This window comes from Meles meles, chromosome 9, assembly GCF_922984935.1.
Source record: "Meles meles chromosome 9, mMelMel3.1 paternal haplotype, whole genome shotgun sequence".
Lineage (NCBI taxonomy): Eukaryota > Metazoa > Chordata > Mammalia > Carnivora > Mustelidae > Meles > Meles meles.
Window position 1 is genome coordinate 77,341,465 of NC_060074.1, and position 26,478 is coordinate 77,367,942.

At 35.8% G+C, this 26,478-nt stretch overlaps 1 long non-coding RNA gene across 3 annotated transcripts in view; it reads left to right on the forward strand.

The window, feature by feature from the left end:
• Nucleotides 1-11,104, forward strand: part of LOC123951117 — a 33,052-nt gene extending 21,948 nt beyond the window's left edge. For 2 of the 3 annotated variants that reach the window (XR_006820349.1, XR_006820351.1), the window contains exon 3: nucleotides 10,930-11,104. This is a non-coding gene — a long non-coding RNA (uncharacterized LOC123951117). Of the gene's footprint in view, nucleotides 1-2,918; nucleotides 3,010-3,676; nucleotides 3,817-10,929 lie in introns of those variants that run through there. The other variant, XR_006820350.1, reaches the window with a different exon arrangement.
• The last annotated feature ends 15,374 nt before the right edge of the window (nucleotides 11,105-26,478 follow it).

The following is a 26,478-nucleotide window of genomic DNA, read 5'->3' on the forward strand; positions in this document are numbered from 1 at the left end:
CTTTAAAATTCTATGCCCTTTTATGACTCTATATCTTGACACATGCAGACCTTGAGCCTCAAAAGCCTTTCCTCACTCTCTTCCAATGTTTTGTTTTGTTTTGTTTTAAATGAGATGCAGTCCAAATGTCTCTTTACCATGATGTCTTTCCCTGCAATACCAGGTAGAATGTGCTGCTCCTTGAAGTCTGTTGAAACCTGTATTATAGAAACCTGTTACAGCATATACCATGTTCTGTTTGGAATCACCTTTCTAATGGCTGCCTCCGAACATTCTGTGAACTAACTCTATGATAGCAAAAACTGTTTTATTCATCTTCTTATACCCCTGTCCAAGCACAGGTCCTGGCACAAAGCAGGAGCTCAGAAAGAGTTTGGGTACCAAATGGTTTTGTAAGGCAGACATTTCAGATCGCTTATAAGGTTTTATAAGAGCAGGTCTTCCGTCAGCATTCTGAGAAAACCCTACACACAGGAAATGTTTTTTAGCAGCAAGAAATTTCTGCATAAAATCAACAAATGAAGCTACAAAATGGTCATAAATGGAAAAATGCCCAGGGAACATCCATCCATCCATCTACCCATTGATTCAACAAATATTTTTGAGCTTCCACTCAGTGCCAGGTACTATGCCAGATGCATCAACGATAACAGCTCTGGGGAAAGACAGAGAAGCCTTTCCAGGCAGATCTGGAAACTCAACTAATTCTATCAGCAATATTCTCTGGGTAAATGAGCAGTAGATTATGTATGTGTCTGCAAACACACATACAGAGTGATATTATGTTTTAACATCAGTCAGGTGGATACATTTATTTTACCCTGAAGGCCTTATCCACAGGAAAGGTGTGCTGGAATAATGTGGGAAGAGGTAGGAGAAGACATAGTAAGATGATCTACCAGCAAGCCTAGGACTTAGGGTGTAGCTTTGAAGAGAGATTTTAAGCCTCCCCATCTTTCTTTCCAACCTCACCGGAGGAAAAAGTCAGTAATGAATTAGAGATTGAAGCATCTGATTTTTTTATTGTTTGAGTATCCACACACCAATGGCAGCTGTTTTCTAGAGACCATCAGTCTTTGTGCTGAAAAACACTGCATTACTTTAAAAAAAAAAAGTGGCTTTTTGTGAAAAGGGGGACAATGGTCAACCAAGAAAGATGATAACCCCAACTCTTACCGGCAGAGCTGATAATGATCAGTCACTTACATGCTATTTCACAGCTGATACCTCTTCCAACAACAACAAAAAAAAAGGGAAAAAAATGATATTAATTGCAAAAGTTTCACAGATGTCTGCAGCAGTTGACCAGAACTCCTGGGTTATTGCTTGTCAGACTATTAATGGGTTTGGCTAACCATGACAGTCATTACTTTTCCCCCTCCTGTGAGCTACTTTCTGTGTAATTTATGCATAGGTTTTGCCAAGATTTGACAACTTTCGGGATATTAACATAAAATTAGACTGCAGAGCTGAACAATGGGTGGCTTTAAAATTAGCTGTGGTGAAAACCAATCAAATAGAATTAGCTTTTCCTTTGCATTGCTCCAAAGTTTATTATCAATGTCTTCCTTTCCACATATAAGAGGTCATGTCAGCAATTCTGCACAGATTAGAGGAACGAGGAAGTTCTGAGAGAGACATGTTGTCCAGTGACCTTGGAGAAGAGTCTCTTGTAAACCAGGCAAGCTCCTCCTAGATAGAATGCCTGACAATAGCCGAAATGAACTTGTACAGCAACCATTCCTTAAATTTATCAAAAGACACCCACATTTTGAAGCTCATCTGAGAGAAGAACTTTTCCTTTGCCATCTCTCGGTTCCACACAGCTTGCTGTTGAATGCCATTACAGAATGCGATGTGCGTGTTAATAAGCCAGGACATCTGGTAACCAGCTTTTTTCTGATTCATTAACTGACTCTGCTTCTGTGGCCAGGGGGGATGAGAAGAGAAACTGGAAGGTTTTGCTTTTAGCAAATGGGCGCATGATATATGCCTTGCATCTTTGGTCTTGCCTCAACTTTTAAACTTTACTCCAAGGTTAGCATTTAAGTGCAGGCAACCTTTGGTGAGCAGTGTCTTGTCCCATATAGAAAACAAATAGTATTTAAATCATTCTGTATAGTCTAAGAATGCAGGAAAGAGGAAACGAATGTTAGAATGTAGCCTAAATCCCATTTTAAGGCAGATCTGGAAGTAAAGAATTTGCTTTGGATCACACAGGTATATCTGTGACAAAGCAGGGGACAGACTTCACATCTCTTGACCCTCCTTCCAGTCTTTCTACTTCAGGATGTTGTTTTCCATTTTTGTGGGTTTTTTCATTTGCCTTATTGTCCTTTTTAAAGTTACCAGTGTCTCCCTGATATTTTTCTTTTCTGAACCCCTAGTCATATGTCTTTAGAACACCAAAGCAGACTACAAGTGCCAAATCCATCCTCCTGCCCCCTCTAATAAGTGATTAGGGACACATTCAAGCATTTATAAAAGGTACTTATGGATAGTTAATTTAAACTTTTGAGGAATGGACAACATCAATCCAGGTTGTGAGTAGCCCTGGGGAATAGAATTAACTCACTTTAGAAATACAATGAGAAAACTCAAATAGAAAACAGGCAAGGTTCTAAAAACCTCCTAATAATCAAGATGTTTAAAATTAAACAACAACAACAAAAATACTATTATCCCCATCAGAAATTTTTAAAAGGGTGAAAACCTTCTTATTGAAATAAACCAGGTCTGAATGCTCCAGAGAGTGATTTGAGTAAAAGAAGTCTGACTTGATGGTACATGTTGGGCGATGAAATGGACAATGAAGTTTCCATATGTTGTTTTTATGCAGTAATTAGAAACTGTCACACACCGTTTCATTTTTTCATTTCCTTGGGCTTATTTGCATGTTGGAACTTCCTTTGGAGCAGAATGGAGAGCACCAAACTGGCAACCAGTTGAAATGAGGAGCAGTGGCTCGTGGGCATCCTCCCCACCTCAGAGACAGGAAGGAAGCCAGGGGTAGGTAGTGTGTGGGCGCAGAGGCCTGCGAGGCTGCCAGCCGTGCAGCTGCCCTGGACGCTGTTCACGTGGCGCCTCACCCTGCCTGGGTCGAACCGCTAACCAAGCCCTCCAATAGGTTATTATGGAGCACTTTGGCTCGCCTAAGCTTATCTCCCCCTTAAAGCACTTTCATTCTATCCCAATTATCTTCCCTTTTCTATTTGCCTGGGCAGACTTGAAGGCAGGTACACCATCTTGCCCAGTGCCAGGCACAATATGGTTCCCATGGGACCTTAGCAAATCTAAATAAATAATCTTTTCATGTCTGGATTCTTATTTTCTATAAGGGGCGCCTTGGGTGGCTCAGTCAGTTAAGCGTCTGCCTTCGGCTCAGATATGTTCCCCGGGTCCTGGGATCCAGCCCCACATCGGTGTCCCTGCTCATTGGGGAGTCTGCTTCTCCCTCTCTCCCTCGGCCCCTCCCCGCGGCTCGTGCTCTCTTGTTCTCTCTCAAATGAGTAAATAAAAATCTTTTAAAAAATGAAATAAAAAATCAGCATCATAAAAACAAAAATTTTGTCCAAGCTGTTTCCCTTTAGGAAAGATTGTAGTTAGAAGTTGTAAACTCCAGAAGTCTTTTGAATGTCAACTGCGTTCTAAAAATCTGCTGCTTTCTACTAATAAGCTGTTACTAGCGAAATGAGAAATCCCAGGAAGCTGGAAGTAGAAAGAAACTTCATTTGCCCAAGATGAATTATCTATCTACCTGGACAGCTATTCAACAGAATATTAAATGACCTGGAACTGTAAGAAGAATGGAATTAGGTGGGCATAATTTGACTTAAGATACAGTAAAAAAAAGTTTCCAAATATCGCGTATTTGTTGGAAAGAAATTCCTTGAGAAGTTTAAAATGCCATCTTAATTAAATCATTTAAATAAATAATTTATTTTAAAACCAGCATCAAGAAAAAACAAACCTCTGATTAATTCCACCTCCAGAAGCAAGCATTATCACTACTTTGATATTTGACTTTTCCATGTGTGAATTTATAGATATGTTTACATGTAAATTATTCACCAAAAAGTTGACTAATAATAAACTAGTGCTTTGTAATGCATTTTTGGCATAAAAGACATCAAGAGCATTTTTTTCATGACCAGTATTTCAATAGCTCTATAGGGTTCTAGAATATAAGTATTCCATACTTTATTTAGGTAATCTCCTTTTTTTAAAGGCACCTACATATTTTAGAATTTTTCCTATTATAATTGAGGTGATAACCACTGTTGAAAATTCATGTTAAGCATATCTTTATTTCTTTGTGGTCTATTTTCAGAAGTAGAAGTGCCTGGTAAAAGGCTATGCCCATTTTTAAGGCTTCTGATACATATTGCCATTTGCCTTCCAGAAAAGTTGTATTAATTTAGAATCCCACCAGCAGAGCATGGCACACTTGTCTCCTCACTCCCCTGCCAACACTCAGCATTATGGTTCTTTTTAATCTTTGCTAATCTATGGAGTGAAAAATGGTGTGTCTTTGTTGTTTTAATTAATTCATTCCCAAAACCAGTATTTCTGAGGCTAGAATGGCACCTACTTGCTCCTATGCATATTGCATGCCAGTCGTTATACCTAGAATTCATTATTACTTGTATTTTATAGGGGTTTACAGCAGGTAAAACTAATCTGTTTAGGCCACACGGCTATTTGGTCTCATAGGAAAATCCAGATTTATGTAAATAAAGCAGGGACAGGGGCGATCTTCTTCCTTGTGTCTGGGAGAAACAAAATACAATAGCTTTTAAAAGCCATACGTGGCTTGTTGCTGAGGGAGAAAGGCGTGAGCTGGTAGGAGGGTAACAGGGCTATTGGTCAGCCCAGTGGAAGGCATCCATTGGCTACGGCACCACTGTTAGAGGTGACTGTGTTGGTATCTGTAACATGTTGATGTGTGAAGTGAAAAAATGAATGCTATTCCTCAGGAGAATCCTGCATATGTCAAGTATATTGTCTCATTAAGCCAATCCATTTATCAACCCACTGAATGCCAATTAAATTGCACAGGATGGTGCAGGTATATGGTGGGCTGTTGGTGCCAAACTTTATTACAGCTGAGCTTTTCTGGCGCAGTGTGTTCTACCCAACAAAATGGCAGGCATATCAAAGCCAAATTAAATGTTCTTGAAATAATGCCTTTAAAGAGGATGAAATGCCACAACCTGGCAGAAGAGAATGTGAAATGTAATGTCAGTTCTTAGTGTACTTTTAGTTCCAATGAAGATGTCAAGGCTCACATCCAGCCAGTGCCAAATGTCTTCACAGCGTGCAAATTAGATCAGTGTAATTTCATCAAGAGAATGATCAGACTGTGCTATAGCTATGGTTGAATTCACTGCTTCTGCCGAGGGCTGGGCTGAGGACTGGGGGCCAGCTGCACCCACACTGCCATCCTCAGAAAGAGAGGGAATCTGATTTAACGTATTGTTCTCTTGATGCCGCTGTTGAAAGTTGGCCCCACCTCTCAGAAATATTGCTAAATGAGCATCTAACATAGATTACATTGATTTTGCTTGAAATTAAAAAAAAAAATCTGTTTAGTGAAAATTAAACCCCGAGTAAGTAAAATACTAAGCCGGCTGCCAGGAGGCTATTAGAAGCAGAAGAGTTTTATGTTTGTGATTAAACGTAAGATTTGTATGAAAACATAGATATTGGTATTAAATACTTAAAGTATTCAAATTCAGGTATGTTTGGAAATATATATAATCTAATACAGTGATATAATGATACATATTCTTTAGACACTAGAGATAAGTAAATTTGTAATAGGAAATAAACAATACTGAAAATCTCTAAATTTAAAAAAAAAGCCCTTAAATTAAGAATATTACAATTAATATTCAGTGTTAAGTGTAGGGGAAATGGATCAGGGTATGTATCTTGGGAAGGACACTGTAAGTGATTTAATGTTTGGAATAAATTGAGGTGCTCGCTTCGGCAGCACATATACTAAAATTGGAATAAATTGAGATAAACCAAATTTATAACAAAAGGACACTTATCATCCTGAAATTGTTTCCTTTTTTGAAATTGTCTCTTAATGCAGCACTGTTCAGTGTATTTCGGAAATGTTATTTTGGTTTAAAAATGGATTTTTCTTTTCTTTTTCACATATAGTTTTCTAACAGAATAATAGTATCCTCAGGAAAGACAAAGCTGAAATCCCAACACTTAGGTGGAATTGTTAACTGTATTTGTTAACTGTGTCCTCAGGATTTGTTAACTGTATCCTCAGGAAAGACAAAGCAGAAATCCCAGCACTTGGGTGGAAGCTAAAACAGCTAGAGAATTTTCAGTGTTTCAGGTCTAAAGAAGTTGTTGATTTACCGCCTTTTCAAACTATACACATTTTGCTAATGCAATAATAAAACATGTTTTAATTTTTTTGCATAATATTTTTAAATGTTTATTATATGATCTTTATAAGATACGTAAACAATGTTAACTGATGAAGAAGAAAATTAAAAAGTACCTATGGCCCACTATCCAAACATAACAGTCCTAATACTTTTATATATTTTTTCTAGTCTTCAGTCAGTTTATACCTGATTTTTTTCCAATTGGGGCTCTATTGTCATATAGTTTTATTTCCTGCTCTTAACATATCATGAGCATTTTCTATGCCAATAAACAGTCCTTAAAATTATTTTAATGGTACAAAATACTCTATTGTGTGTAACCACCCCTATTATTGGATGTTTGTATTGGTATTTAGCTATTTACCTTCACAATGAACATACAAATAAATTTTTGTCATATCTAATTAATTTCTTAGGACAAATTCCTAAGAGTTGAGGAATTACTAAGTTAAAGCTATGAATTTTCAAAGTTCTCATTATTACCATGCTATTTCTCAGAATCTACCTAAATAAATCTATGATTTTTAACCCCCCCCAAAAAAAACCTTAATAAAATGAGACCCATAAAACAATTCATTTTTGTGTACCAACAGCCATATTTTGACTTCTACATTACAAACCTTAAATTAAATAGAGATGGGACACTACATCAAAACTAATGATGTATTGTATGATGACTAATGTAAGATAAAAAAAAATGAGATGAAAAATAGTTCAAAAACTCTAAAACTACCTGAAGTCTGAGACTAAGATTATGGCCATCTTCCTTCTGTTATTGCTATTCACTAATGAAAAATGTGCAGTCTCAGTTTCTGGAAACTAATTTAAGTGATTGATTCAATTATTGTAGAACACAGTGAAAGTCAATGAAAATGATTTTCCCAGCCTTGAAACTATTTTGACATTCTCCCCATGTATTTACGTGGTATAGACAAACCATAATTTACTAAAAGCTAGTGTTACTTTGAATTACTTTTCACTCCTGTATATTTCTTCAAAATCATTTAGACTCTCTATTGTGGAACTTTCTTTCATTTTCTATTTTAGCAATAGGCACAAGACCCAAGGCTACCTCTGGGGCTTGCCAAGGTCCAGATGCCAAGGCTTGGAACATTCTAGTAGCAACATCTGGCCTTTTGGTGAGCTCCACAGGCAGTTGTGCACTCAGCTCAGAATTGCCTCTGGGGGATGTCGCATAGTCAAATAATCTACTGATATTTGGGCTGGGTGTTCTCTGAGGAAACATTTGTCTTTCTGCTCACTTTGAATATGTAGCAGACACCATTAGGGCTATTAATTATGTGGAAAAATAATGTTTTCTATACAAAACAATTTGTTTAAAAAATCTTGCTTCGTTACTTTAATTGGTAATGTTGCATTCTTGCCTAGTTTCCAGCTGTTTGTGACATTTTTCACGAGTCAGGAGAGACACTGACTATTTCCTTTCTGGATAAATTTTGAGCTGCACAAATTTATAAAAAGTGGCTAGATTTGCATTTAGAAATAGCTTAAGTTATTGATGGTAATTGAAAAAAAGGATATCTCCAAGATATTTCCTCAAAAATAACTTTCCTAGTTGATTGTGTTAAGAATATTTCCTAAGTATCTGCAATGTTGTGATCCACTCAGATAATTGGTTTCCTGTCATTAGGTGGCTAAAGATCTGTTTTAATGTCTTTTCAATCAAGAGATTAAAATCCATGTTCAAACAACACCAGTAATTAATTTAAAGTTATTATCAATTTAGCATAAAGAGTAATCCCAACTGTTTCCTTTTCTGAGTATGCAAGATTAATCAGACACAAGAAAAATACAATTAATGTATTGCCTCCAACAATTTTCTGTTTTTCATGGGGAAAGACAAAAAATGCATTTATGAATATTTGCCTAGGTTGCAAAAGACCTAGTATCATGTCAAAAACACAACACAAAAACTTCTGATAAATCTTTATCCTATCATTTTTAGAAGTTGCTAGATTTTAGCTTCTTAATAAACTCTGCTTATTGTAACATTACTGTGTAGTTCATTTTCATTGATAATGAACTGTTCAATTTTTTATACTTCCTTAGAATTGTATTTCCCAAGAAAGTTTAAAAGGAAACATTTTAAAAAACCAAAAGACAACTGACAGAATGGGAGAAGATATTTGCAAACAACATATCAGATAAAGGGCTAGTATCCAAAATCTATAAGGAACTTAGTAAACTCAACACCCAAAGAACAAACAATCCAATCAAGAAATGGGCAGAGGATATGAACAGACATTTCTTCAAAGAAGACATCCAGATGGCCAACAGACACTTGAAAAAGTGCTCCACATCACTCAGCATCAGGGAAATACAAATCAAAACCACAATGAGATATCACCTCACACCAGTCAGAATGGCTAAAATTAACAAGTTAGGAAATGAGAGATGCTGGCGAGGATGCGGAGAAAGGGGAACCCTCCTCCACTGTTGGTGGGAATGCAAACTGGTGCAACCACTCTGGAAAACAGCATGGAGGTTCCTCAAAATGTTGAAAATAGAACTACCCTATGACCCAGCAATTGCACTACTGGGTATTTACCCTAAAGATACAAACGTAGTGATTCGAAGGGGCACGTGTACCCGAATGTTTATAGCAGCAATGTCTACAATAACCAGACTATGGAAAAAACCTAGATGTCTATCAACAGATGAATGGATAAAGAAGAGGTGGTATATATACACAATGGAATACTATGCAGCCATCAAAAGAAATGAAATCTTGCCATTTGCGACAACGTGGATGGAACTAGAGGGTATCATGCTTAGTGAAATAAGTCAATCGGAGAAAGACAACTATCATATGATCTCCCTGATATGAGGATATGGGGATGCAACATGGGGGGTTAGGGGAATAGGAGAAGAATAAATGAAACAAGATGGGATTGGGAGGGAGACAAACCATAAGTGACTCTTAATCTCACAAAACAAACTGGGGGTTGCTGGGGGGAGGTGGGGTAGGGAGAGGGGGAGTGGGTTATGGACATTGGGGAGGGTATGTGCTATGGTGAGCACTGTGAAGTGTGTAAACCTGGTGATTCACAGACATGTACCCCTGGGGATAAAAATACATTATATGTTTATAAAAAATAAGAAATAAAAAAATATATATATTAAAAAAAGTAGAAATTTGTTTCCATCTATTTGGAAAGTTTGGTATTTTTTAGTATTTTTTCAAAGAAAACTTTATGTAATCTTGAGTTGCAGTACTGACTGAGAGATTAGCATTTTCTAGCACAGATTCAAAATGTGCACATATAAATGTTTAATTTCTGTGATAAAATCAGACTCTATGTTAAATAGCAATTGAATTTACCCAAATTTCAAAAGAAGTAGTAAAAATCTCTTTATAATGACCATTTAAATGTAGTTTTCCTACAGTGTCTAAATGACTAAGATTAAGGATCTATATGATAGAATTGTGGATTAATGGCTTTTAAGCAAACCCAGTGCAATGGGAATTATTGATTGGGTAGTAAAATCGCAGCAGATGGTCAGTTGAAGACATTCAGGTTTTGGCATTTCTGCTTTCTTATAAAGGGGCTAATTTCTTTTTTAACTAAAGACTTAGAAACAACCAAAATAGCCCACATAGCATGAGTTAATAGAACCTGTTTTGTAAAACTACCAACTTGAACAAAACTAGAACTAATTACTGTATGAACCAGACAACTAAGAAGTCTTTCTTACGCACTTGGCACCAACCTCAAATTCAACGACCCAGACACTACTGAACTCCATTTAACTTTGCTTTTTTCCATTCAAACCTATCCTTTCTTTCAGTTCTTAAATATGCACTTTCTCATTGGCTTCTTATTCCTGTGGATAGGGTCTAAGATCTTCCATAATGCTATCACTGGTCACAGATTTGTCTTGTCACTGGCTTCACTCATTAGTGGAGCATCAGGATTAGATTAGCCTTGCTCTACTTGTCTGTTCTGACTTTGAATCAGATGGTCACTCTCATTGTCTGAACAAAATGGAGTTGGGGGCAGAAACTTTTGTCCCTAGAGGAAGAAAAATGTCTTTGGGCTAGAAATCAACAACCCAAATGTGGCTGGGACAGTAACCTGTCTCTGCTTTGGCACTGTCATAGACAATCCCTTATGCCTATATTTTCCTCTACTTGAGAGGTGACAGCACCAGCACGTCGTCTCTAGCTAGTGCCTTACACTAAAGCAGTAACCTGCAGCCTGGGTGTGGATGTCAGGTGGGAGCAGGGAGGTGGAGACAGAGGCTTACCTAACTGGAAAGGTAGCTACACTCAGAGAACAGTAGAGTTGCATGCTTAACATAGGGTAAGAATATTCAGGCCTTGATATCCTCCTAGTGGGGTTGGGATTAAGAAGCAGTTATAACTTTAGGAACAGAGAAATGACATTCATGCCACTACCAGCTCCTTGGAATTTTCCAGTTTTATCTTCCTTGTATTTTTCTCTTCCCATACCCTTCATTATCCCTTACCACTTTTTGTTCTTCTCTTCAAAAGCTCTCTCCTCTGGTGACATCAGCAAGGTAGCAAAGCAAGAACTGAAAATTTTCTCCTCCATAAAGCCATGAGAAAATTGGGGAAAGAAATGATCAGAGTCAACTTTTGCATAACTTTGCAAATTAACTAAAGGATTTCAGCACTTCACGAAGAGTTCATTCAAGAAAAAGTTCGGAATCACGGTAAGAGCAGCAAGTTTTGTGGCATTTTAACTTGTGCTATTCTTATCTTCACTCCCTAGCTCAGTGGTAGCCTTGAAAATTCACGGCCCATAATCAGTGAAAACCAGCAGTCTGGCAGCCACTGGAAGGAGCAGAACACAGTTGAAGCTCCTTCAAAGTCCCATTCCCAGAGAACTGTCATTGACTGACCTATTTAGTGGTTCTCTCTGAAGACCCCCCTTTCAAGGTTGTCTTTATCTCACTGGACTCAAGAGATTTACCACTGTGAAAAGAAAGGTCTTTTCTCTGGGGCATTTGTAAAAAACAATACAGGAAATTGTTAACATTGTGGTTGCCTGGGTCATGGAGAACAGTTGGAGCAAACATTAGACTAACCTCTAAGCTTAAGAGGAAAAAATTGGGAAATATGTTCATAGGGGCTTTGGCAAACTGTAATATATTCCTGGTGATCTAGAAAGTTGTGCATACGCCCAGGGCTGTGTACGCTTTTTAGGAACAACTCAAAAAGGCACTAAGTCCTCACTCTTGGCTGCCCCTGAGGTTCTGCACAAGCTGAAAGTAATGGCTGAGGCAGAGTTTCCCACTGTCTGGCTCCATGACAAGGCATATCCAATGTGCACATCGAGCCCTTTGTCAAAAATTAGGAGATTCATTGGTTCTAGGTGGTAAAGGAAATCTCTGCCTAATTATTAGCTGACTGATAACCTAAATGATCAGAGGCATCAGAGTCCAAAAATGACAAAGAAGACAGACTTTATGGAATTAGGTCAGAAAGATCACCAAACAGCAGCAAACAGCAATAAGAACAAGGCCTGGGGAGGTAGAGATTCTAATTTCCATAGTTCCTACATTATATTATTTAGATTGCCGAATTTTCAACAAAAATTTATGACACACACAGAGAAGTAAGAAATTTGACCCTGATATGAAAAAAAGCCATCAATAACAAATGTACTTTAGGAAACTCAGATATTGGACTGATGAGACAAAGACTTGAAGTCACCTATCTAAATATGTTCAAAGAACTAAAAGAAACTATGTCTAAAGACCTAGAAGAATGTATGGGAATGAGGTCTCATTAGGAAGGATAGTTTTACTGTTTATAGGATTTTTAGCTGCCATTCTTTTTCTTCCAGCATTTTGAATATTCATTCCTCAGCTTTCTGGCCTTCGTGGTTTCTAATGAGAAGTCAGCTGGTTAATCATGTTGAGGATTCCTTGTATGAGATGTTTCCTACTAGAAAGTAGGCTATCTTCATTTCATTTGCCTTACAGCAATTTTACAGGTTTCTTTGCTTAAAAAAACAAATTAGTGGCTCAGTGGTTTCTACACATAACTAATGAATTGTAGGACTCTTTCCTGTGATAAACACAATCTTTATAGACTCTGGCAGACATATAATATCATCATTCTAAATATTAATGGTGTTAGGAAAACTCATTCAAAACTTAGGAATTAGACAAAGCAGGATTATATGTTCTTTCAATGTTATATTGATGTATCATCTGCAGGACCACTCAAAGATTAATTATCTAGGGGATTGGAGCTTTATGTATTCAAATATTACCTACTGATTGCTCTATGAAGTTTCATATTAATTTATATACATATAAATATATATGTATATATACATATATATTTTTTTGGTAGATGTACAAATGAATTCTTCCTGGTAGAAAATATGATTGTGTTGACTAGATTATTATGTTGTTTTGTGTTTGACGTAGAAATCTTGTTTTGGCTTTCCTTCTCCTTTCCCTATAAATATCCAGGTCCTCAAATACTCTTTGAATCAATTTTATCATCCTGCTGGCTCAGGCATTAGTGAGTTTAACAAATATTAAACATATACTTTTTCTATATTTATTTAAGATTATATTGTTTCTTTTACCTTTCACAGTACTAAACTAAGTTGTCCAGTTTACAGAAATCTTTTCAGGACTCTTGCCATGATTATTTTTTTCAACCCCAAAACATTTTTCAGGTAAGTCCATATTTAAGAGAAGTATGAGATTAGTCTATTTCAAAACAAACCTACTTTCTCCCAGTCCAAAGCACTAAGTATGCAGTAGAGAGCCTCACAAGCATATGTGGCTTTCTGCGTCTATTTCTTCAAAGGAATGTGAATTCTATGTCCTGTTTTCACCCACAGGCAAGTCCTTGAAGAGATATTTATGAAGTGGGGAAATAAAGGACTCCAATTCATATGATGTAACAGCAAATCTGATTAATGGAATCCATGTGAAATTCTTGACATTCATTTTGCCTTAATTAAATGCCTGATCATGATGCCCAGATGTTAGATGTTAGACTTAAAAAAAAAAAAAAATGTGAGCATGTACTATGTAAACTTTTGGTCTGTCTTCTTCTTTTGGAGATTTAAATTATATTACCCATTTTGGGATACCCTTAAATTATACTCTATCCTCAAATCATTTCTTACCCAACAAGTGTTAATAAAAATGCTTTTGAGTGAAATTTATTCACTAATGCTAAAATGCTGAAATAATAGAATAACCAAAAAAATGCAACTTGAATTGTTGGTATATCCATCTATAGTTATTGTCCAGAAAAATATTAAAAAACAAACCAGTATATAGTCAAAAAGGAAAAACATGCTTCAAAAATTGTGTATGCAAACTAGAAGATGACAAGCACCATGTGTGCAGGTTTTAAGAAAAGGAAGAGAAGGAAAAGCAAGGATGTCATCAGTTTCACTAAAGCCACCAGGCTTGCAGGGTGACCATAGATCCAGGTCGACTTAAATTCTTGACATTCTAGTCCTTGACTTACTATCTTTGGTGTAGTAAATATAGACTTATTTCTGATACCACATTTATTTTTAAAATTCTTCTGCTTTTTGAATTACCTGGATTTTCAGCTTTTTGTTTTCAGTCATGTATCTCTAAACACCAAGAATATCATACTTTCTAAGTTTATCTTTGAGTTTTTCAGGTTTGCTTGTTTGTTTTTGTATTCAAAGACGAAAGTCTAAATTAAAAACACTTCAAATGGAAGTCTAATGTTCTTCTTGGAAAATAATGGCTGTTTTTAAAGTCACAATGTAAATAATGAGCCAAAGAACAATTCTATTTTAAGTGAATTTTGTTTTGATAACTTTTTCAGAAATGGGTCTTCGGTTTCTGCTTCGTTTAGACAAGAAGTAAAGGATTTTCTGTATGAAATATTTTTCAATATGCTTAATTGCTACAGTTGAAGTTTCTTTTATTTCCCCAATGAATTACTTCCCTATTATGAAGAAATGACTCTCTAAAGGACAGTCATTTATTACACCTGAGCCTTCCTGGTCCCAGTTGTACCACATGCTGCTTAATAATTTGCAATGATTTAGGAAGATTGCCATAACCACTCAATTAAACAATGGCTCTGGATGCAACCTATAGCATGAGGCACATCCTTAGTACACATTTAGAGCTGTCTTGTTAATTAGAATCCAGCAACTACTGTGTTCTGAATATCCCATAGACAGCAGACATCCTATCCTGGAGGACTGAAAGTAGTCACTTGTTTTCCTTGATCCAACTAGGCAGATGTAGGTTTGCCATAGAGTGGAAACGGAGCCATGGGGAGATGAAGTAGACTAAGAATTAGGAAATGGAATTTCTATTTCTGGCTCTATTACTTTTTGGTTTTTGATCCTGGGATAATGATATTCTCTGAACTTCAGTTTCCTCATTTCTATAGAATGTGAACTCTAGCTGATAATTTCTTAGGCATCTTACTAATCATTGTAACACCTCTACATAACTTAAAAATATTTTGGAAAATGTTACCAAGGTATTTGTGAAAAGTCTCAGTGGCTTATTTCCTGTAGCATCCTAAAGCAACATGGGGAAATCAAGCACTATAAGACAGGATAACTAATTTAAAACTGTAACTGTCCAAAATTTTAATTATTTCTTGGCATATGATATAGAATTGATAGGCAGTGTACTTTAACTAACAGTAATTTTATGGCAAAAATCAACCTTCCTGTGGGAAAAATGGACACATGTCCATATGTCTAGGTAATGAAGTCTGAAGGATAAAGGAAATATGAATGAATGCTAAAAATAAATTGTAATGAATTCACAATTATGCCTTGGACCAGCCCTTTATTATTAATATTTGAAATAAGCCCCTTATGTTTACTATTTTGGACTATAGAAATTAGGTAGAATATATTCAACAAACAGCAGAGATGTAGTCTTCTAATAGATAAATTCATTTCATAAATAATTAAAACAGATTTAAAGTGAATACTAACCTTAACTTCTTTTTTATTGTATCAACTCTATAATGATCTATTTGTAAAATCCAGTGTGTAATATTCATTATCATTTTTTGTCTTCATAGGTCTGTTTAAATGAGGTAAATGAGTATTAATTTACATAGACCCTAATGTCTATGACTGCATAATTCTCTTTGCATAATACCCAGTATGGCACAACAGAAATTTGAAACACTTTGTGGTGCCTCCCCATAGAGTGCAAAGATTGTAAGTTTTGGAGTTAGCATATCTAGTTTGTTTTCTAATAATTTCTGACTGATAATAAAGAAGCCAGTTTGAGTTTCTGAGACATTTTCCTCATTTATAAAAATAGGCATAATAATATTACCCAGAGTCTTTTTGATGTGTAATAATATAATGATATTTATTTTCAGGGTAATATCTATGCACATTCTTCAAATACATTATTATTCCCATCTCCCTAGACATTCTTTAAGAACATGAAGGGAATGTGCTTGTTTGAGAAGGAATAGGTAAGGAGATGGAGGAAGAGTGCAAGGACCAGGCAGCATTTTGCAATTTTTCAAAATATGACATGTGAAGCTCATCTCTTTAAAAAGAAAAGCACTATTTAAAGCAAATACTGTAAGAAGAGACAAAGAAGGGCATCACATAATGATAAAGGAATTAAAAGAGAATATAACAATTATAAATATTTATGCACCCAACAAAGGAGCACCTAAATACATAAAGCAAATATTAACAGTCATAAAGGGAGAGATTGATAATAATACACTAATAGTAGGAGACTTTAATACCCCAGTTATATCAGTGATAGATCATCCATACAGAAAATCAATAAGGAAACAGTGGCTTTGAATGACACATTAGAACAGATGGATGTAACAGATATATATAGAACATTCCATCCCAAAATAGCAGAATGCCCATTCTTTTTCAAGTGCACATGGAACATTCTCCAGGGTGGGTCACATGTTAGACCACAAAACAAATCTCCATAAATTTAAGAAGATTGAAACCATATCAAAGATCTTTTCCAAGTGCAGTGGTATGAAACTAAAAATCAATTTTAAAAAACCCACAATCCTGTGGAGGCTAAACAGCATGTTACTAAACAATGAATGGGTCAGTGACTAAATCAAAGAAAAAATAAAAAATACTTACAGACAAACGAAAATGACAATACAGTGGTCCAAAATCTTTGGGACTCAGTGGAAGCAGTTCTAAGAAGGAAGTTTATCATGATACAGGCCTACTTCCAAAAACAAGAAAAATCTCAAATAATCACCTACCTCTACACTTGAAGAAACTAGAAAAAGAAGAATAAGCAAAGCCCACATTTAGTGGAATCACAGAAATAATAAAGATCACAGAGGAAATAAATGAAATAGAGACTGAAAAAACAGTAGGAAAGATCAATGAAACCAAGAGCTGGTTCTTTGAAAAGATAAATAAAATTGAGAAAGTTTTAGCCAGACCCATCAAGAATAAAGAGATAACTCAAATAAATTAGATCAGAAATGAAAGAGAAGTAATAATACCACTATAGGAGTACAAAGTGTTATTAAGAGAGTACTATGAAAAAATATATGCCAACAAACTGGACAATGTAGAAGAAATGGATAATTTTCTAGAAACACAAAATCTCCCAAACTGAATCAGGAAGAAATAAAAAATCTTAACACACTGATTACTGGTAACAGAATTGAATTGGTAATCAAACACTGCCAAAAATCAAAAGTCCAGGATCAGAAGGAGTTGCAGGTGAATATTACCAAACATTTAAAGAAAAGTTAATATCTATTCTCCTCAAAATTTTCCAAACAATAGAGAAGAAAAGTTTCCAAATTCATCCTACAAGGCCAGCATTATTACCTTGGTACCAAACCCAGAAAAAGACACTACAGAAAACAAACAAAACTATAGCCCAGTATCCCTACTGAACATAGATGCAAAAATCCTTAGCAAAATATTAGCAAACTGAATTCAACAGTACATGAAAAGGATCATTCATCATATCAAGTGGAATTTATCCCAGAGATGCAGCAGTGGCTCAGTATCTACAAATCAATCAATCCCTGTGATATATAGCGAATTGACAAAATGAAAGATAAAATTATATGATCATCTCAATAGATGCAGGAAAAGTATCTAACCAAAATTCAACACCCATTCATGATAAAAATCCTCAACAAAGTGATTTAGTGGAAACATATCTCAACACAAGGCCATGTATGAAAAAATCCACAGCTAAAATGATACTCAATGGTGAAAAACTAAGTGTTTTCTCTAAGATCAGGAATAAGTCAGGGATGATCACTTTTGTCATTTTATTCAACATGGAACCAGAAGTCCTAGCCACAGCAAGCAGACAAGAAAAAGAAATAAAATTTATCCATATTGGTAAAGAAAAAGTAAAACTTTAACTATGTGCAGGTTACATGATACTATATATGGAAAACACTAATGATTCCACCAAAAAACTGTTAGAACTAATAAATGAATTGAGTAAAGTTACAGGATACAGAACTAATATACAGAAACCAGTTGCATTTCTATATACTAATAACAAAGTAGCAGAAAGAGAAATTAAGAAAGCAGTCCCATTTACAATTGCACCAAAAAGAATAAAAATACCTAGAAATAAATTTAACCATGAGGTGAAAGACCTGTACTCTGAAAACTATAACATGTTGGTGACAGAAATTAATTGTGACACAAATAGAAAGGTATACCATGCTCATAGATTGAAAGAATTAATATTGTTAAGTGGCCATACCACCCAAAACAATCTACAGATTCACAGCAGTCCCTATCAAAACACCAACAGTATTTTTCATAGAATTAGAATAAATAATACTAAATTTTTATGGAACCACAAAAGACTCTGAATAGCCAAAGTAATCTTGAAAAAGAAGAACAAAGCTGGATGTATCACAGTCCCAGATTTCAAGATATACTGCAAAGATATCATAATCAAAACAGTATGATACTGCTGCCAAAATAGACACATAGATCAATGGAACAGGATAGAGAACTCAGACATAAATCCATGCCTATCTGGTCAATTAATCTACGACAAAGGAAGCAAGAATATACATTGGGGAAAAGAGAGTCTCTTCAATAAGTGAGGTTGGAAAAACTGGACATCTATATACAAAATAATAAAACTGGACTATTTTCTTCTATCATACACAAAAATAACTCGACATGGATTAAAGCTAAAAGTGAGCCCCAAATCATAGTATTATGTACCCCTAAAAATAATATAACACTGTATAACAACTATAATTCAATTTAAAAAAATAAATAAAAAGAAAGAAAATAAATGAAAATAAAAGTGCTAATGCCTATCTCACAGCATCTGTGAATATTAAATGAGATAATGTCATAAGTGCTTTGTGTTTTTACTTATAATTTTCAAAAGAGATAGTTTGTTTTACTTGATTACAAAATATATGTATTTTGATGCATATTTTCAAGACTTTTCTATACCTAGATTAAGAGAAAAATTTTTCCAAAAGAATGGGATTCTATAAGTAAAACATTTTGAAATCTAACTTTTTACCTAATATAAATTGAAGAATTCCTGTGTCAAATAGAGATTTACTACATATTTTGAATGGTTGAAGAGTATTCCATTATATGGATACCTTATAATTTATTTAAGTAGTTCCCAATTGTTTGATATTATCTTTGTAAGGTGAAATATTGGAAGCTGTAGTCAACTTCCCTAAACATATATCTTTGTGCACTTGTCCAAGTGATTCTTCAAAATAAATTAGTCAACAGATAAGCCCTGGTTTTTGACATATGCTAAAAGCCCATGTATTCATTACCTGTTATTGCATTAAAAAAAAAAAAAACAACACTCCAAAACTTTTTGGCTTGAACTAACAATAATTATTTATTATCTCTTATGATTTCTGTGGATGAAATTCACACATCAGGTATGGCCTGCCTATACCCTAGGATGTCTATATCTCAGCTGGAATACCAGAAGTCAAGGGCCTGCGTCATCTGAAGTCTTGGTCATTTACTCACATTTCTAGTTGTCTGGTGCTTGATGCTAGGCACAGGCTAAGGGCCTAGCTTCTTCACATGATGGTGACGGGGTTTCAAGAGAAAGAAAGAGAGCTAGGTGAAACCATATTGCATTTTATGACCTAGCGTTAGAAATCAAACAACATCATTTCTCCCACATTCCATTAGTTATAGCAGTTACAAAGGTCATCCAGGTTCAAGGGGAGGAGACATAGACCCCACAGACTCCCTTCTCCTTAATGGGAGAGTGTTGATGTCACATTTATAAGAAAAACATGTGACATGAGTTATTTATTGGTGCTGCTCTCTTTGGAAAACTACCTGTCCTAGCCAGTATTAGGACCTTTGATCTATGTCACCAACATGAACTGCATTAGTAATATATGTTTTGAGTAGTATCTTTGTCTATCTGATGATATGAAAACGGTATTTCACTATTGTTTTAGCTTGTTTTTATACTTAAATATACAAAACATTGTTTTACAATGTTTGCAACATTTACCATTTCTATTTTTTGATGATGTTGTTGTTTAACATAACCTTTATGTTTCTATGAATGTATTCATTTGTTTAATAGTGATTTATAAAACTTCTTCACAGGCTATAAGGAGATAACCCTTGTCAGTTTTGTTGAAAATATTTTTCCCAGATTGCATTATTCATACTTTATTGACTTTTAAATATGTTTTCTATTTTATATACCGTGCTTAGATATACCTTTCTTACCACAGAATTACAGTTTTTTTTTAACTTGTTTGCTTATTTATTCATTTATAAGTTACACTAAAATAAATTCCACATGGATTAAAGACAAGATCTCATGTTTTTTTAGGTTTTTAGGTTTTTAGCTTTTTCTTTGTTGAAGTAGCCAGAATAGCAACAAGTTTTAAAAATAGTAACCAAAGAAAATGGAAGATTCTCATGCTGATTCTGTTCTATTGAATAATCTATGCCTGCTCTATCAGTTGGAAATGTTACATATATCATGTATTAACTCCCATACATACTTGAGTTTCTTTCTGGACTCTTTATCATTGATCATCACTGCAATTCAATATCATATCACTTTAATCATTATAATTTTAAAAATACATTTTAATATCTAGAAAGTTCCCTTTCTCTTTAAATGCCTTGTAATTCATGAAGAGCTGCTCAATACTCTCTTACTCTGCTTCTTCCCTGGTGATCCGATTCAGGCTCATGGCTTTAATCACCTTCCATAATGACAGTTCCCCTGTTTATATTTCCAGTCTAGGCCTCTCCTGTGAACTCCAGATCCAGTTACCCTGTGGGACTCTGCTAGACCTCTTTCTTTCAATAGGTCAGAACTAAGCCCTTAATTTTTTTTCTCCCTATATCTTCTCTTCTCTCAGTCTTTCCCAACCCAATAAAAAGCATTATATCAGCTCTCCAGGTGATATAATGACAGGCAGATTTAATATTGTGACAGTCAATCATTTTATCAATGTAGAAATGTTTGAATTATTTTAACACATCAATTAAAATAGGAAATGTGACCTTTGGGGGACAAGTTAAATCTACACTGAAACTAGAGTGTCAAAATTTAAGCATGATTTAGCATGTGAATAATAGGTGCTATAAAGGTAAGTCAAGGACCCTTGGTCCTATGAAGCATTTTAGGAGATATTTTTGTATTTTGGATTTATAGAATCTATTTATAGAGTGTGTCTTCAGCCTTTTTCTCAAGGCTGTTGTGGTTTCTTGCTAGTTTCTGGGAGCTAAACTGTGTTAATAACTTTGCCCACAAGTAAAAAATGTACTATTTACACTTCCACATTTCTCATAAAGAGGGTTTTTTAAAAATACTTGTACTTTCTATATTTTAAATAATTAAAGTAAATATGTAGTTGTGGTTTGAAAAAGTGAATTATCAAAATACTCCTGAAGAATATACTACCAAGTGAAGATAAATTATAGATTTCATTAAGGAGTAAAGGTTAACATTAAAAATCACACATTAAAATAAGAGTAAGTTATATTTCTCGCTATTGTTAATAGTTTAAAATATAGTAGCTCTAATATAAAATCAGTGGAACCATATAAGATGATTTTGAGAAATATAAACAAAAATGCCACATGTGAAACAAATGATATAGTTGCATACATTATTTGGTGATAGAGAATTATTTTGCATCTGGTGACCATCCTTTTATTATTTGGTAAAAATAGAGTCATGTATAGTAACAAGCTTTACAAATAGTAGTATCCAAAGAAAACAGGAAGGAGTCATACTGATTATCGTCCATTTGTCCTTCCAGATCTATTCTCTGCTCTTTGTCATGGTAATCTGTGCTCCAGCAGGCTAACTTGTATGGACTACATCATCTGAATTCTCTTGCTCTCTTATTTCCCATTGGGTTCATCCAGTGGCTTGTCAACTCTACTGTGATCATCGTTACAAAGCTATTAATACTGAGTTATTACTCTTCTATCCTATCAGTTCAGTTTAAACTTCGTTTGAGTGATTTTTCACAAGCTAGCCACCAAGCAATACTATGATGATAAAAATAAAGACAGAGGAACTGTCCCTCAAGGAGTTTATTCAGCAGTTTATTAACACTTGAAAAAGTTCAACAAGGTTCCATATGACAGAATGCAAAAAAAGAACCGCTAACAGACAGTAAACGTAATTGAAAACAGAGAAGAAAATGATATGAGCTAGCAGGAAAGGCTTTGTTGAGGAGGTGGGAGTTTAACTCGACCTTGGAGGAATATTCTATATGACTCCACCACAAAACGTTTCCTGTTTCATCACACAGATAGTATTTTTTCCCACTTGGATTTCTCTTCGATATTTTAGAGTCATTTATGAACCGCATGAAGTAGTGCCTACACATGACTACCAAATTGGTTTTCTTGCCTGTCCTACCATGTACCAAGGTATGCTTTGAGTGGTTTGCTTTGCTCACCTTTTCTCACCTGTTAGGTGCACACTGTGCCAACACTGTGTCAGCTGCTCAGGAACATTTATGTGAGGAGAGATTCAGATAACTTCTAGACAATCATATAGGAAGTATTTGCCAAAAGTGACCTCCAAAGACTATGGGACAAATAATGGCCCAGTCTAAAATTTCATTTATACTCTCTCCGTTTCATTTATTATTTCTTCTCAGAAACAACTCCTACTTAAAGACAAAATCAGGTTTAGATTAATTAAGACTATCTTCATGGAACTCAAACTAGTGAGAAATTTCCATAACCTAAGATGACATGATCACTAAAAACAGTGCCCTTACCATTTTTACTTTGTGTCTGGCCACAAAAAGAGATGAAAAGTACATTTACAGCCAGAATTCTCCAACCCAAATATGCTTGTTAAGTTTGTTTATCCAGTCATACCACATGCCACACAGTGGCAAACTATTTAGAGAAGGTTTATTAGACACTTTTCTGTCTAGGAATTTTTTCTTTCTTTTCGATTTTCTGCTTCATGTCATGCTAGGGATGATTTAGTGTGACTACATTAAGTGTTTTCTGAACCGCTGCTATTTCTAAATAGTTCTGATGTCTTTGGGGGCATCCTTTCCTCAAAAACCAGATTTCCTTGAAAGGGATTCTGGTTCAATTAATTAGTTTAGCATACTGAGCATAGAAGCTGATACAAACAATCCCAATTATTATTTTGTCAAACAATGGCCTAGGAACTCAGGCTGAAACAGGAACATGGCACACAGATGGAGGTTTTTTTTTGAAAGTACATTCTGGGGGCGCCTGGGTGGCTCAGTGGGTTAAAGCCTCTGCCTTCGGCTCAGTTCATGATCTCAGGGTCCTGGGATCAAGCCCCGCATCGGGCTCTCCGCTCGGTGGGGAGCCTGCTTCCCTTCCTCTCTCTCTCTGCCTGCCTCTCTGCCTACTTGTGATCTCTGTCAAATAAATAAAATTAAAAAAAAAAAAAAGAAAGTACATTCTGGTGGGGGAGCCCTAAAATCAATAAATAGCCAAATAATTAAAAGAGAATAATCCAGAAAGCAATGATAGGCACATCAGGAATGACTGGGTGACAACTTTTGGGAAGACCATTTTCAGATCTATTTTCTAACAAGGCTAGAAGAGTGTAGTTCATATCAAGAGGTAGCAAATCTCTATCCTGCCCCCTTTTCCTTGTAGAGAATTTAGAAGAGAACAAAAAGGACGAAGAATTAAACATCAAACAAAAAGGACAGAGCAAAGAAAAGGAACAGGCTTGACTGATGACAATAAAATAGCCAGTGAGCTGGACCAGTGGGCAGGAATACCAGGACAAAGTGGTTGGGAGAATATGTGCCCACAGGAAGTGTGGGTCTCTCCAGCTGCCATCACTGTTACAGAGTGTTTGGCCTGTGGAGCTGGAAGTGATCTTTGGTCATGTATTCCAACCCTCCTATCTTACAGATGGAGTGGCTGGCCTCTGAAGAGTCATGAGACTTGCTCTTGTCACGATTGGCGATTTAGAGCCAGAACTGGAAGTTAACCTTCCTGGTATACTTAGTTTGCATCTCTACCAACATTTGCTTTCATCTGGATTCCTTGTAATACGGATACTAAAAAATAGGATTCCTGAGGTAGATAGCACAGGATTTAGGTATTCATAAAATTTGGTATTTTACTAAGTTTATTATGTGGCAAATAATGTGTCTGTGGGTCAGAACATCCTGCAAATTATTAGTGAGTCTGACTCATGGAAATCCTTTTCATGGAGTTACAGAAAAATGCAAGTCCTCTTCCTTTTCCCCCAAAGCATGAACCAAAGCAGCTTGAAAACTTGAAAGGTAAAGGAACTTCTAATCTGTTGCAAGAACGGTACTTAAAAAAGCCCAAACTAGAGACCAAAAAAAAAAAAAAAGATGATTAGTTCCTCATCTGGCCTATAGTTAAATACCATGATATATAATTTTAGCAATCATCTGGGGGACAGCCAATAATGGTGTGTAATTATGGAAATGCTGACATTGCAGAACACAGTGGAAACCAAATCAATTTTCAACATGCATACCAAGACCTAATAAGAAACTTCCGCTGATGATGAGAAAATAATTCAGAAACAGAAAAAAGTGAATGAGAATATGTGAGTAAATGTAGAAAATGACCTGAATTCACCTTACCCTGTCTCTGTGCTCTTTCCACTAGCTCTTTGCTCCCTAATCTGAGGGAGTAACAGCTTCATGGGAATCTTCTCACCAAGTCCTCTGAGCAAAGGTAAGAAGCTGGACGAATGTCTCAAGAACTTTTTAAAACAAACTACTTCTGCTGACATGAGGAAAACATTAATTAATAAGAAAAATATCTAAAATGTATTTTTGAAGTTGTTAAGAGAAGAAAAGGATTAAGTAACAACTTTGTAACTCTCAATTTACCGTGGACCTAGTTAGGGCCTTTCCTAGTTAGGGAAAACTGTTAAATTCCACATGAGGGTTGAACTGAGAGACAGCAGCCGCTTTGGCAACTTTCTGAAACAGAAAAAAGAACAAGAGAGATAGCAAGTTACTTAATGTTTAGGATTGGGAACTGTAGATCTAGATCACACCTCTCAGCTACATTTCTCTTGGCTGCAGAGTCTGCATTCATTAAAAGCCTATAACCCTCTTGTTGTCAGAAGGACTAAGTGATAGTAAACACTTTGTCAGATATGAAGTACCAGGTGTAGCGTCAGCCAAAAGCAGAAACGAGGTACACTTTCTGTTAGAACTAAGACTTAATGGTTCATCTCTATGGAATGGAAGCTTCAGAGAAGAGGAGGAAAAACAGAGCTACATAGGAGCACACGTAAATGGAATCCCCTGACATTGTTTCCCACTCTTGCTCATGGCATTCTTCATCTATTATTGGTTATCTAATGCTGCTTAACAAATTACCCCAAAATTTAGCATCTGAAAACAACAATAAACATGTATTACCTCGCACAATTTCTGTGGGTCAGAAATTAGGGTCTCAGCTGAGGTAGTTCTGGCCCCTCATGCCTTATGAAGCTGCAGTCCAAGATGTCGGCTCACTCTCAAGGCTGTAAACAGGAGGTTAGCATTCCTTGCTGGCTGTGAGCAGGGGGCCTCAGTTATTTGGCACCTGGGACTCTTCATAGGGTTGTTCTTCATGGCATGGAAGTTGATTTCTTTCAGATGGATGACTAGAGTGACTTTTGTGCTAGCCTTGGTAGTCACACTCTTTTATTTCCACCATAGTCTGTCGGTTAAATGAGCCTGTAGGTTATGTGTCGGTACTATCCAGTGTGGGAGGGGATTATTCAAGGGCCTGAATCCCAGGAGTTACGACCCATGAAGCTATCTTGGAGACTAACTACCACATTCATTATATACCAACATCAGAACTTTTGCCTTTCCCATATAAACTTCTAAAATTTATTCGTCTTAAGCAGTCATATCTACGAAATCATAGGTTTGATGTGGTCTTTATATTAATTATCATGTGATAATTTACAAAAAAATACATAACTATTAAAATGTATATTTTTTCTTGTACCTCCTAATAGTAACTCAAGCATAACCAGGGTTATAAGTACTACCCTTAGGAAAACACTATGAGCCACAATCTCGAGCTGGTCTTACTTGAAGGAGATCTTTGTAAGTCTAGTATAAGTCAGGAGGCATTTGTTTCATGTGCCACCCTCACTTACACTAAATGCCCTAGAAGTCTAAGATAATAGTCCCCAAGGGTCGACTACAAGGCTACAACAAAGTCCATTTGCTATAGTGGTTATAACTGTCACTTGCCAGCTATCTTTTGTAATTACCTAAAACAGAAACAGTTTAAAGAACTGAACCATAAGGGTAAAGCAGATTGTTCTCAGGACATAAAACTAAACTCACCTTATTATGTATTGTTATACTGCTGTCCACTCTCATTACCAAAGGCCATAAAGCAATTTTAACTGTTCCCCGGAATGTCACCAGCAATAAGCGTTCTTGCTTTACTGTTCTATTGAGCTGAATGTAATAGTTATATTTTAGAGCTCTTACAGCTGGGAAATCTAGAAATGGCTTCCGCTCCTTGTGAATTCATTAAAATATTTGGTTTGAGTAACCTTGGTGTTACCTTAAGTACGGTTGGGGAAATCA